The sequence below is a fragment of the Danio aesculapii genome, chromosome 3 (assembly GCF_903798145.1).
Source record: "Danio aesculapii chromosome 3, fDanAes4.1, whole genome shotgun sequence".
Taxonomy (NCBI): domain Eukaryota; kingdom Metazoa; phylum Chordata; class Actinopteri; order Cypriniformes; family Danionidae; genus Danio; species Danio aesculapii.
Window position 1 is genome coordinate 58,371,199 of NC_079437.1, and position 12,369 is coordinate 58,383,567.

Here is a 12,369-nt window from a genome sequence, read left to right on the forward strand (position 1 = left end):
TGGAGATGCTGCTCTCTGATGGTCAACAGCTGTCAGTTTCAGTCTACGTCTGTAACAACACACAAGTTCTCATTGTAAAACACTACTGCAGCTGAAGAAAGTCAAGAGTGAAGTGCTAAAGAAACACAGATGACCATGAGCTCAAATTAATAAAAAAAAGTTTCCAATTTCATGATACTCACACAGATCTCACAGCAACTCCATCACTGAGATTGGGAGGTTGATGCATTGAGTTGTTGCTCCTCATAGACACACAGCTGAACACTGGAGATGCTGCTCTCTGAGGATCAGCTAAAGACTCTTTCTCCTTAAACACACTACTTTCACATGGAGAGCTCGTTTTCTTTTCCTTTGTTATCTCAGACCTGTGTGTGGAAACACTCTTTTAAATATTTTTAACACTTAAAAAATAAATAATTAACTTCTTAAAACATGAATACTTCATTAAAAGTCAAATAGATCACAGCAGTGCAGGTAAAAGACATCAATTAGACAGATACAAGCTTTTCTCTTAATAACAGGGAGGATTATTATTATTATAAAGAAATATTAGTTTTTATAGGGAGAGATGAACTGACACACGAAATTACGAAATCCATACAACACGTTGAATTTTACTCAGTCTTAAAAAACAACATTGCTTGAATGTAGCACTGTCTGTATTGACACCTGTGTCCCAAATTCCCCACAGAAATGTACATTAATGATTTAATTTAATGATACGACAAAAAACGTAGTGGCGATAAACAAAACGAATCAACATCTAAAACTTATAATTCTGAACAATAAGTAAAGTTGATTTGGCAGTGTTGGGTAAAGAAAGTTTACTACAATTTTAAATAAAAAAAAAATTAAAAAAGGAAAATGTAAAACTAACATAAAACTGCGAGTGAGACGGAGAAAATGAAAGCACAGCGCTGAGGTAAAATCAGATTCTCATGTCATAATCATTAAAATAAGGACTTGTACAAAAATGTTGACAGATTCCCAAACGCTTTATCCAACTGTGATAAATGTCAATCCCCTAATGCAACACTTTTCCATGCTTTTCTTTCTTGCCCGAAGGTCACAAACTACTGGTCTGATGTATTTAAAGTATTGTCAAGAATTTTTAAGACTACACTGTTACCTGAACCATTGTTGATCATTCTTGGCACATCAGAGTTATTTAGAAAATTTACTTCAGCCCAACAGCGGTTCATTTCCTACTCTCTTATTACTGCAAAAAAATTGCTTTTGATGTCATGGAAAGGACCAACGATACCTACTGACAAAATGTGGCTTCGAGATCTCTCCAATACTTTACATTTAGAAAGAATTAGATGTCTATTGAAGGACAATCTCTCAGGTTTTTATAATACTTGGCAACCCTTCATAGACTTCTTACAATCAGTATCTGTATAAACACGTATTTTCTTCCATTTTTTACATATAAACTCTTATTGTACATCTTGCTACAAAATTGTATTCTACTTCCACATTGTTTGTCTTTTCTGCTTTGTTTTGTATGTATATTCACACGAAAATATTTGAGCCTTTTTTATATTGTTGATTGAAATTGTATAATATATATATGCTCAATAAAAACAAAAAAATGTTGACAGAGGTTTGTGATATAAAATTACAGTAGAGCATTAATTAAATGTGTTTTTTGTGTGGAGTGATTGATTTCTTGAAGGCCTTTAGCCTGCTTTTTTATTTGACCAAAAAAATATAATTGGGAAAAAACAGCCCATGTCAGTTCTTCAAAAGGATTCAGTCAGCGTTTCGCTTTGTAATCTAAAACTTGTCATTTAGTTGAGAAATATTCAGAGCAGGCCTATTTATTTCATTCTTTTTATTCAATTATTTTTCTGTGCCATTGGAGACACTGCAGGTGTGTGTTTCTGAATGTGTTCTGTTGTTCACGTTAAAATAAATCAATATTTTAAATGCAATATTTAATGTGTCAAACACAAAACAGACATGCCAATTAAATTTTTATTTAATTAAATGATAATATAATATTAATCTGATCGGTTAATGGTTAATATTAGGTTAATGAGTGGTGTTGAGGTTGGGAAAATTAACCGAAATAAACATCCCTACCTCTAACATTAAAAGAAATAAATTTTTAAATTCCCAGAGCTGAAACTAATTATTGGAAAACTTGAGAGTACTGAGTGAAAATCAACAAAATCAACCCCCCACACACTAAAATGCTCTGAACACACACATTTACATCCATCTACGGATCTTAAAGTCATACTCACTTGCCAACAGACCAGGAAGTGTGTGTAGGTCTGGAGGACCAGTGGAGCGTCTGAGGTGAAACTGGTGTGATTGAGGATAAATGTGGAGAGATGGAGAATCCTGCTGGATGTGAAGGGGTGAAGGGTCTGGACACAGACAGAGACCCTGAATACTGTGGTGGAGCTGGTGGGTTGGCAGGCCAAGCTGGAGCCTGCGGGGTGAATGACCACTGAGACGACCATGACTGAGCCACTGGATCAATGAGCTGAGCTGGAAAAACAGGCCTGAAGTACTGCAGTGGAGCTCGATGATCATTAGGCCAGAGCTGAGGTCTCGTGTCCTTCAACTGTAGTTCATTTCCATTAGGCCAGAACTGAGGTCTTGTGTCCTTCAACTGTAGTTCATTTCCATTAGGCCAGAACTGAGGTCTTGTGTCCTTCAACTGTAGTTCATTTCCATTAGGCCAGAACTGGGGTCTTGTGTCCTTCAACTGTAGTTCATTTCCATTAGGCCAGAACTGAGGTCTTGTGTCCTTCAACTGTAGTTCATTTCCATTAGGCCAGAACTGGGGTCTTGTGTCCTTCAACTGTAGATCATTTCCATTAGGCCAGAACTGAGGTCTTGTGTCCTTCAACTGTGGTTCATTTCCATTAGGCCAGAGCTGAGGTCTTGTGTCCTTCAACTGTAGATCATTTCCATTAGGCCAGAGCTGAGGTCTTGTGTCCTTCAACTGTAGTTCATTTCCATTAGGCCAGAACTGAGGTCTTGTGTCCTTCAACTGTAGATAATTTCCATTAGGCCAGGACTGAGGTCTCGTGTCCTTCAACTGTGGTTCATTTCCATTAGGCCAGGACTGAGGTCTCGTGTCCTTCAACTGTGGTTCATTTCCATTAGGCCAGAGCTGAGATCTTGTGTCCTTCAAGTGTAGATCATTTCCATTAGGACAGAGCTGAGATCTCGTGTCCTTCAACTGTGGTTCATTTCCATTAGGCCAGAGCTGAGGTCTCGTGTCCTTCAACTGTGGTTCATTTCCATTAGGCCAGGACTGAGGTCTCGTGTCCTTCAACTGTGGTTCATTTCCATTAGGCCAGAGCTGAGATCTTGTGTCCTTCAAGTGTAGATCATTTCCATTAGGACAGAGCTGAGATCTCGTGTCCTTCAACTGTGGTTCATTTCCATTAGGCCAGAGCTGAGATCTTGTGTCCTTCAACTGTAGTTCATTTCCATTAGGCCAGAACTGAGGTCTTGTGTCCTTCAACTGTAGATAATTTCCATTAGGCCAGGACTGAGGTCTCGTGTCCTTCAACTGTGGTTCATTTCCATTAGGCCAGAGCTGAGGTCTCGTGTCCTTCAACTGTGGTTCATTTCCATTAGGCCAGGACTGAGGTCTCGTGTCCTTCAACTGTGGTTCATTTCCATTAGGCCAGAGCTGAGATCTTGTGTCCTTCAAGTGTAGATCATTTCCATTAGGACAGAGCTGAGATCTCGTGTCCTTCAACTGTGGTTCATTTCCATTAGGCCAGAGCTGAGGTCTCGTGTTCTTCAAGTGTAGATCATTTCCATTAGGACAGAGCTGAGATCTCGTGTCCTTCAACTGTAGATCATTTCCATTAGGCCAGAGCTGAGGTCTCGTGTCCTTTAACTGTAGATCATTTCCATTAGGCCAGAGCTGAGATCTTGTGTCCTTCAACTGTGGTTCATTTCCATTAGGCCAGAGCTGAGGTCTCGTCTCATTCATCCATAGTTCACTTTCATGAGGCCAGGGCTGAGGTTTCATCTCATTTATCTGTAGTTCACTATCACGAGGACTGAGCTCTTGTCCTGTTTTCTTTATACAAAGATCACAGAGTTGTTGAACTTCATAGACACACAGCTGAACACTGTAGATGCTGCTCTCTGAGAGTCAACTGGAGACTCTTTCTCTTCAATCACACTCCGTTTACACGCAGATCTTCTCTTCCTCAATTTTCTTAGACCTGTGTGTGGAAACAAATAGTAGACAGCAACATTCAGCCAAATCCTGTGACACTGCCACAAAAAAGGCTTGTTTACCACTCTATTTATGGTGTATGGTGTCTTATAATGTGTCCTTTAAAAACACAGGAAATACGTCCTGTAAGTAGAGGCTTTGTTTACTGAACAAGGCCTCACTTGTCTATTCAGCATTATAATGTTGTTTTAATTTTCATAATACATGAAAATGTATCAAAGCAACAACGTCCATCATAGTTTACGTGTTTATTTAGACAAATATGCTGGGTTTCAATGGTTTTACATTACCAGGGATTGACGCAACCAACACTAAAACGTTTCACCTGTGCACGAGCGGGCGCCGCCATTTCATACTTTTTAGCTCGAGACTTCCGGTCTCATTCACTTCCATTCATTTTAGATGTTAAAAACAGCTCGTTTTGCTTCTTGATGTTGCAAACTGATATTGTCTTATTATATTATTCTATTTTGTCTGTAGTCATGCAAACACTTGTTTGTAGAGCGAGTACAGCTTGACCCTCAATTATTTCTAGTCATTTCTCCCATAGGCAAGTGAATCGGAAGTTCTAAAACAATCGCAAAAACGAGCTCACTTGAAGAATAAGGTCAATACATAGATACGAAAATAATCCGATTAAAAAAAATAAATCAATTCAAATAATAATATCAGTGATAACTTTGTTAATTTGAGTGTTATTTCATTGAAGTAACTTAAGTAAATCAATAAACGCAGATTTTATAAAGCAGTAAAATAAGATGGAGTTCGACAATCTGTTTACTGGTAATATCCGTACTGATATTACAGCTTTGAAATGTTTTATTAAACTTACCGTAATTTGTGAAGACATTTCTAGTGTTGAATCTTCTGAAATGGGGTCTTAGTTTCTTTCACTTTTACTTAGCAACAATTAAACTCCGCCCCGAAATGGACTGAGCGTGATGACGTCGAACTTAAGACGTCATTTGGTTTCCGCTGCACATTTCTCAAACTACACTGAGGCACAGTCTGGGTCGACACATAATGACATTATAAACATGTGAATTAATATCCTCTTTAAAACCGACAGACAAACAGAAGTGAATCAGAGATATTTGAGGTGTTCGTTCTGAATGAAGAATGCGTGAAGACTGGAGTTGAGATAATGATGCTACACATTAAGCTTTGCCATGGAAGCAATGAGACACTCCAGAAGAAGAAAAATAAAGAAAACTTTCCCTAAAGAATATATATATATATATATATATTCCAAACAAACACAAGCAGAGTTTTATCAGTAAACCTTCTATTATTTTACAATCGCAGTCAGTGGAAATATGCATCCATCTACCATAATCATACTCAACATGGCACTGGTGGGTTACTAAAGGCCTTCTCAAGTGAAGCATATTTATCATGTTCTAAATGATGTGCTAAACATGCATTTACCATCATTTCATTATTCACTTATTTATTTTACATTTTTAACAAAGCCTCTGTGCAATGGCTGATACGGTGAACGTGCATTATCCTGCAATTAAAATAATGAGTAAAGGATACCTGCTCTTAAAACCTTTGTTTCTGTTTAATTTTGTTTGTAATATTTCTGAAAAACCTTTAACGGTAACACTTTAGGTCACGATTCACAATGTTAAACAATTAACTGACACTATTAGCTCAATATAGCACTAGTTAGCTGTTTATGAATAGTAAGGAAGAAGTTGAGTTTAGGTTTTTGCTAGGATTAAGGATGCAGAATAAGATCACACTTTATAACTACTAATGAACAGTCCATATCTTAATAATAGACATGACAGTAGCTAATAGCATGACCTAAACTAGAGTCACACATTCAACAGTTAAATGTTCATCACTGATATTTGTTTTTTATATCATGGATTTGCAACATTCTCATACAACATCTATTGTATTAAATAAATCCTCTATTTCTGCTAAATTATTTTAGGTAGACATAAAAAAAAGCTTCTAAATAGCTTGTAATTTACAGAGTTTGGTGTTTGTGAGATTGTTTCTGTAATAAATACAGGATTAAAGGGTCGTGTATCCCCTGTCTATCAGTTCAAGTCTACCTCGGAGTGTATTCTTAAATGCATCTTCAATAGGCATGTAGAACTGTGAGGATTATGTACTGGGCAGAGCAGGAGAAAAAGAGGAGAGAGAATCTGTCATCTGTCAGTGGCCCGTACTGACTCTGACTAAATATCAGTGGTACAGGTGTGACAAATGAGGAAATGTGAGATTTTTATATTTAAAGAGTGATTATTGATCAAATTAAACTCGCACATACCTGCTCTGAATGAGCAGAAAAGAGTTCAACACACATGAATCTGTTCAAATCTGAGGAAATGTTCAGGGTTTCCTGACCCTTTAATCCAGAAAAATACTTTCTTTATTTCTGTTTAAATATGTGTGTCACGGTCGTAAGGTTCTGTTAACTAGTGTCCACTAGATGGAGGTGTTCCTTATCTGGTATTCTTCTGGAGTGTCGAACAGGTGCGGTGTTTTGCCGTGATTACATTTGGACCAGGTGCGGAGTGTTACCTCTGATGTGCGTTTGGATAAAGACCAAGAGAACAGGACTGCGGGTGTTCATCCTTCCCTCTTCAGCCTTGGAGATTTTATGTGTTCTTTCCTTTATATTTATGTGTCATTTCACTTAATTTTTGATTAAATATAATTGAATTTCTGGTTTGGATATTTATTTGGTTTTGTTGCTACTTCCTTGAGCCAGGAGGTTGTAACAATGTGCTTTCTGCATTTTTAAACATTATTTCTTTGTTGTTGCACATTAAAAAACTCTTTGATAATAAATTACTGTAAATGGACATTTTAAATTAAATAACTCTTAAAAACCTTAAATATATGGTGATGATCCTGAACGTTGGATGTGTTTATTAGTGTTTTCATAGCTTAAAAACACAAATTCTCCACAGTAATATTCTGTAATTTAATACATTTTGACCATAAAGTCTAATCTGTACTTCTACAGTTTGTGCTTGTAATCTTGCACGATTGTTATTTCCTGTAAATTATTTTTGATTTCAGTTTTTATCATTATTTTGTAATCATTTTTAACATTAGATTGGACTCTATGCTAGTTTTTAACAGCAGGTGGCGCTATAGGCTAGTTTTTATTACATGACATAAGGAAAACTCAAAACTTCATGAAATCTGGTGAGCATGTGACATATGATTGTAAGACCACAGGTGGCGATATATAATTAAATATATAAAATCGTGTACAGTGTTAAATTATATATCTTTTCACAGCTACACATCCTCTACATGTCACATGATAGGCCTGCTTATCCTGAAGGCTTAGCCACTATCACTGCTGTCAGTCAAAGCGCTCATTAAACATTCACCATTATTAAAATGACTTTAGTGAACTCGTCCCTGTTGTGTTCGTCAATCTGCACAAAACCAGAATCTCCGGACTGCCCAGATCAAATATCTACATGTGACACAATCTGAAATAATTCACCCCAAAATGAAACCTGTCATCATTTCCCCTCGATTAAACCTGTCTGAGTCTCTGATCATTTGAAGAAAGCTGGGCTATTTGCCTTTTTATTATTATTATTATGCAAGAAAGAACATTTACAAAGAGACAACATGAACAGAGACAAAAAGGGTCACATGAATAAAACTCCAGCAAATTAAACAAGTTTAAATGTTTTACAGAGTTTTACATGCAATATAATTATTAGAGTCTTTTAAGGAGTCCGCATATAAATCAAAATCCTTTCTGGACATAATAAAGTAAGGGTGTTTCTTTAAAAGTTTACATTTTATGGATGAAAAATGTAGCCGGAAAAGCAATAAATTAAGAATACATTTACAATGAGAAGGATCTACATTCACAGAGTGAGAACACACGTTTGGGGGAAATACAAAAGTCTGGAAATAAGAATGTTTGGTAACTTTATAATAACTAAACACTATGAATCATTCATTAAGCATTAGTGAATTCATTATCTGTTAAGCGTTAACTCTACATTAATAAACGTTAGTGAGCAGTTTATAACTGCAGATACAAATGCTGTACTAACAACATTTATAATGTGCTTCATGATTGCTCTTTCATAATTTATGACTGGTTTATTTTTCGTTACTAAATTCAGTGTTGTATTATTTACAAACCAGTTATATTTAAGAGTAGTTGGAGTTTTTTTAAGATTAAGCGGTATTAATTTCCAATGTCACTTAAACTAAATCTTACATTTAAAAAAACAAACAAAAAAACTCCAATCATTTTCTAGATTATTCTAAAACGAAATGAAGAAACATCAGCTTTCTATCAAACACAAATCGGGTCTATTTTAATGTCTGTAACAGTTTGGTGGAAAAATAACAACAGGCTTCGGGTCGGACTCGGGCCAAAAATGTTGATAAGTTGTTGGACAAGGCCCGGGCTACAGCCTGTGTGCCTTGAGCCAGTGCCGGGCTAGGGCTTAGATTTAAGGGCTCTACTTTCCTCCAGGATCATCATGGAGTGTGTATGTGTGTGTGTATTTCATCTTTATTCTTCATTACTCTCTCTGTTTGTGACATTTAGAGTGTAAAGCAAGATTTTGATTGAACAGGAATAGTGCACACACAACAAATGATTTAAACTGAACAGAGCGAATACAATATGTAACCCAGTCATAATTATATTATATATTCATATTACATGGTAAATAACTCACAGAGTAATGAGGCTATAAACAGTGCTGCTTTTATCTCTTACGTTAACAAGTTCCTGCATGTTAGGTAAAGGACAACGAGTCAGATAAAGAGATGCAGTGTAGAGTTCAGCTTACTTTACACATGATCAGGGGCGATTTTAGGACTTTAGGGGGGGGGGCTCAGCTCCTTATATGTTAAAAAAATGAATAATTAAATAAACTTTTCTATATTCAAGTGCATTTTTTGTTTCCATGTATTAAATAAATAAACTGCCACATCTCTAATTAAATGGCATACATATAAATATAGATATTATTCACATATTTCACGATCTGAATCCTAATAATAAATGAGAAGTATTTTTTTTATACTAGACAACACTTGATGTTTCTCTCTCGGTCAGTGACTGTTAAAACGAGTACATTCTCTTAGTGCTTCTGTCACTGTGTTTAATTCTCTCAGTGCAAGACTGTATGGTATAGTTAATGCCACACGAACTGTAAAGTGTTTAATATTGGTAGTTCATTTTGAAATAAAAATAGCGAAATGTTTGTTAAGAGTTAAATTTTTCGCCGGAGGAAACAGCTGAGCTGATGAGGTGAACGCCGAGAATACCCAACCGCTCCTCCGAGACATTGGGATCCCTGCTGAAAAATCCAGCTTAAACCAGCCTAGGCTGGTTGGCTGGTTTTAGCTGGTTGACCAGCCTGGTTTTAGAGGGGTTTTGGCCACTTTCAGGCTGGTTTCCAGCCATTTCCAGCCTGGTCTTAGCTGGTCAGACTGGAAAATGACCAGCTAAATCCAGCTAAAACCAGCTTGACCAGCCTGGTTTAAGCTGGACATAGCTGGTTTTGGCTGGGCTTCCAGCCTGGCAAGTTGGTCAAGCTGGTTTTAGCTGGTCATTTTCCAGCCTGACCAGCTAAGACCAGGCTGGAAATGGCTGGATACCAGCCTGAAAGGGGCCAAAACCCCTCTAAAACCAGGCTGGTCAACCAGCTAAAACCAGCCAACCAGCCTAGGCTGGTTTAAGCTGGTTTTTTCAGTAGGGATACAGGGTGATTCAAGGTTATTGTCACCGGTTCAGTCCCAGAATCCCCTCCCCAAGAAGCAGAGGCCCTCATCTCCTGAATATTAACCACATGCTTGGCACTGATTACGCTGCACCTGATTTCAATCACCATGGTGTTTAAATACCAGCTCAGTTCAAGGACTCGGTGTGAAGTCTTGTTTTGCTATCAAACATTTCTGAGCGGTTTCTATACCTTCTGATTGCTTCTCTGTTACCGACCGACCGACCGACCGACCGACCGACCGCCTGCCTGTTTACTGATCGTTTGCTGCCTGCCCTGACCAAAGCCTGTATCACGGTTTCTGACCGTAAGCTGCCTGCCCTAACCAAAGCCCGCATTACCGTTCCTGAGTTTATACTGTTGTTCTTGGCTGTCATACTCTGTGTTGCCTTGCAGTGTTTAAATAAAAGCTCGCAAATGGATCAGACTTGTCATTACAGTTATTATCTACATCAAAGAACTGCAAATAAGCAGATATTATAGCAATTTATCGATAAACACACACCTCGTTGTGTTGTCTGTCCACGGCTGTGGTTTGCTGGTCAAATGAAAAATAAAATATGTGCAGGAGCCGAATTCCACCGCTGTTTTCATATCAAATTTAATGTGGATAAGGCGATAAATTAGTGTACAGTTTATGAGCTAATCGCAAAAGTTTTAGGGGGGCTGAGTAGAAATATAGGGCATTAAAATAGGCCTAGCAACGCCCATGCACATGATTAAATATAACTTATAAATTGACATGCGCACTACTGTCAATGTGAAACTGCTGTGATGGCTTCAAGAGTTTAATATCTGTTGCCTGATTATCAGTCAGCCTACAGATGGTATTTTGTAGTGTGCATATAGGTAAAACTAAGACATGTAATGCATAATATATATATATTAGTGATGATCAAATGTTATCTTGTTTAGCCTTTAACGTGTTTAACCCTCTGATGATTTCTTATTAGAGCAAGTTTGCATGTTTCCCTTGTGAAAGATCTCAGAGGAACATCATGATTTACATAAAGCTAAATATATGAGTGTGATGGAGCAGGTGCATCCTGAGCGAGAGTCAGAAACAGGCCCACATGAAAGAAAATGCAAACTAAAGCCATGCAAAAGAGTTTTAATGAGAGAACCGAAACCACCAAATGAAGTACAGTCACATTAAACATCAAGCTAAAGTCACAGATCAAATCACATGAATCAAGTAAAACACGACGTTTACATTCATCCACAGACATTATATTTCAGTTACACTGTGAACTTGAGATGCTTTTCTCTGTCATTTTTGAGCCCAGCGACACTCGACAGGAGAAAAGCGCATCACTGGTCCAGTTGGAGGATTGGATGGTCAGAAAGCTGCTCATTTTGAAGCTTTGGTCTTGTTGTTTCTCAGTAGAGCTGCTCCAAACTCCATCAGTGACGGAGAGTCCATTCACTGTCCAGCTGACGTCAAGCAGAGGCACAGAAATCTTCTCAGCCAGACACACCAGTGTAGCTTTACTGTCCTGCAGAGCCTCAGCGGACGGAGGCAAGAGAGTCACCACAGGAGGAGTCAGAGGAAAGTCTGGAGGACACAAAACACACACACTTTCACACTCACAGTGTTTATTCATACAAACGGTGGCACAGAATGTTATACGGGGATTATATTGAGAGGATTCAATAAAGACGGTTCTGATAGTTAATACTGAATCATCTGTGAGTTATTGAACATTGAATAAAGTTTGTGTAACAATATGTATTTCTGGAATACTGGATTCTGATTGGTTAACTGATTAAATTCATAACAGTTTCATCCAGGAACCACAAATAATATATGTGTTATGATTATCAGCGATCTAGCGGCTGCAGATTGCTAACAGACTACAAATCCACCATTTCATGGACTACGAGTTCATAAAATGGCAGATTTGTAGTCCATTAGCGATCTGCAGTTGCTAGATTGCTGATAATCATAACAATATGAGCCTGGACTACCAAACCAGTCCTAATAAGTGTCCATTTCTGGAAATTGAGACTTATAAATACACAACTTATGACACAACTTATGACAATCTGGAGTCTAAGGGTTAAAAGCATCTAAATATTGAAGAAAAGCATCTTAGTTGTCCAGATAAATTCATTAGCAATGCGTATTACTAATCAAAAATTGAGTTTTGATATATTTACAGCAGGAAATATACAGATGTCTTCATGAAACCTGATGTTTACTTAATATTCTGATGATTTGGGGATAAAAGAAGAATCATTTTGACTTATATAATGTATTTTGCCTATTGCAAAATGTATACCCGTTCACTATAAGTACTACTGTATATATATCTGCAACTATACATTTGTAAAGAACATGTTTCTTTCTTCAAGCTTTACTTTTCATTTAAAAGCTGGTGAATTATTACCGCTCAGAGCAATATT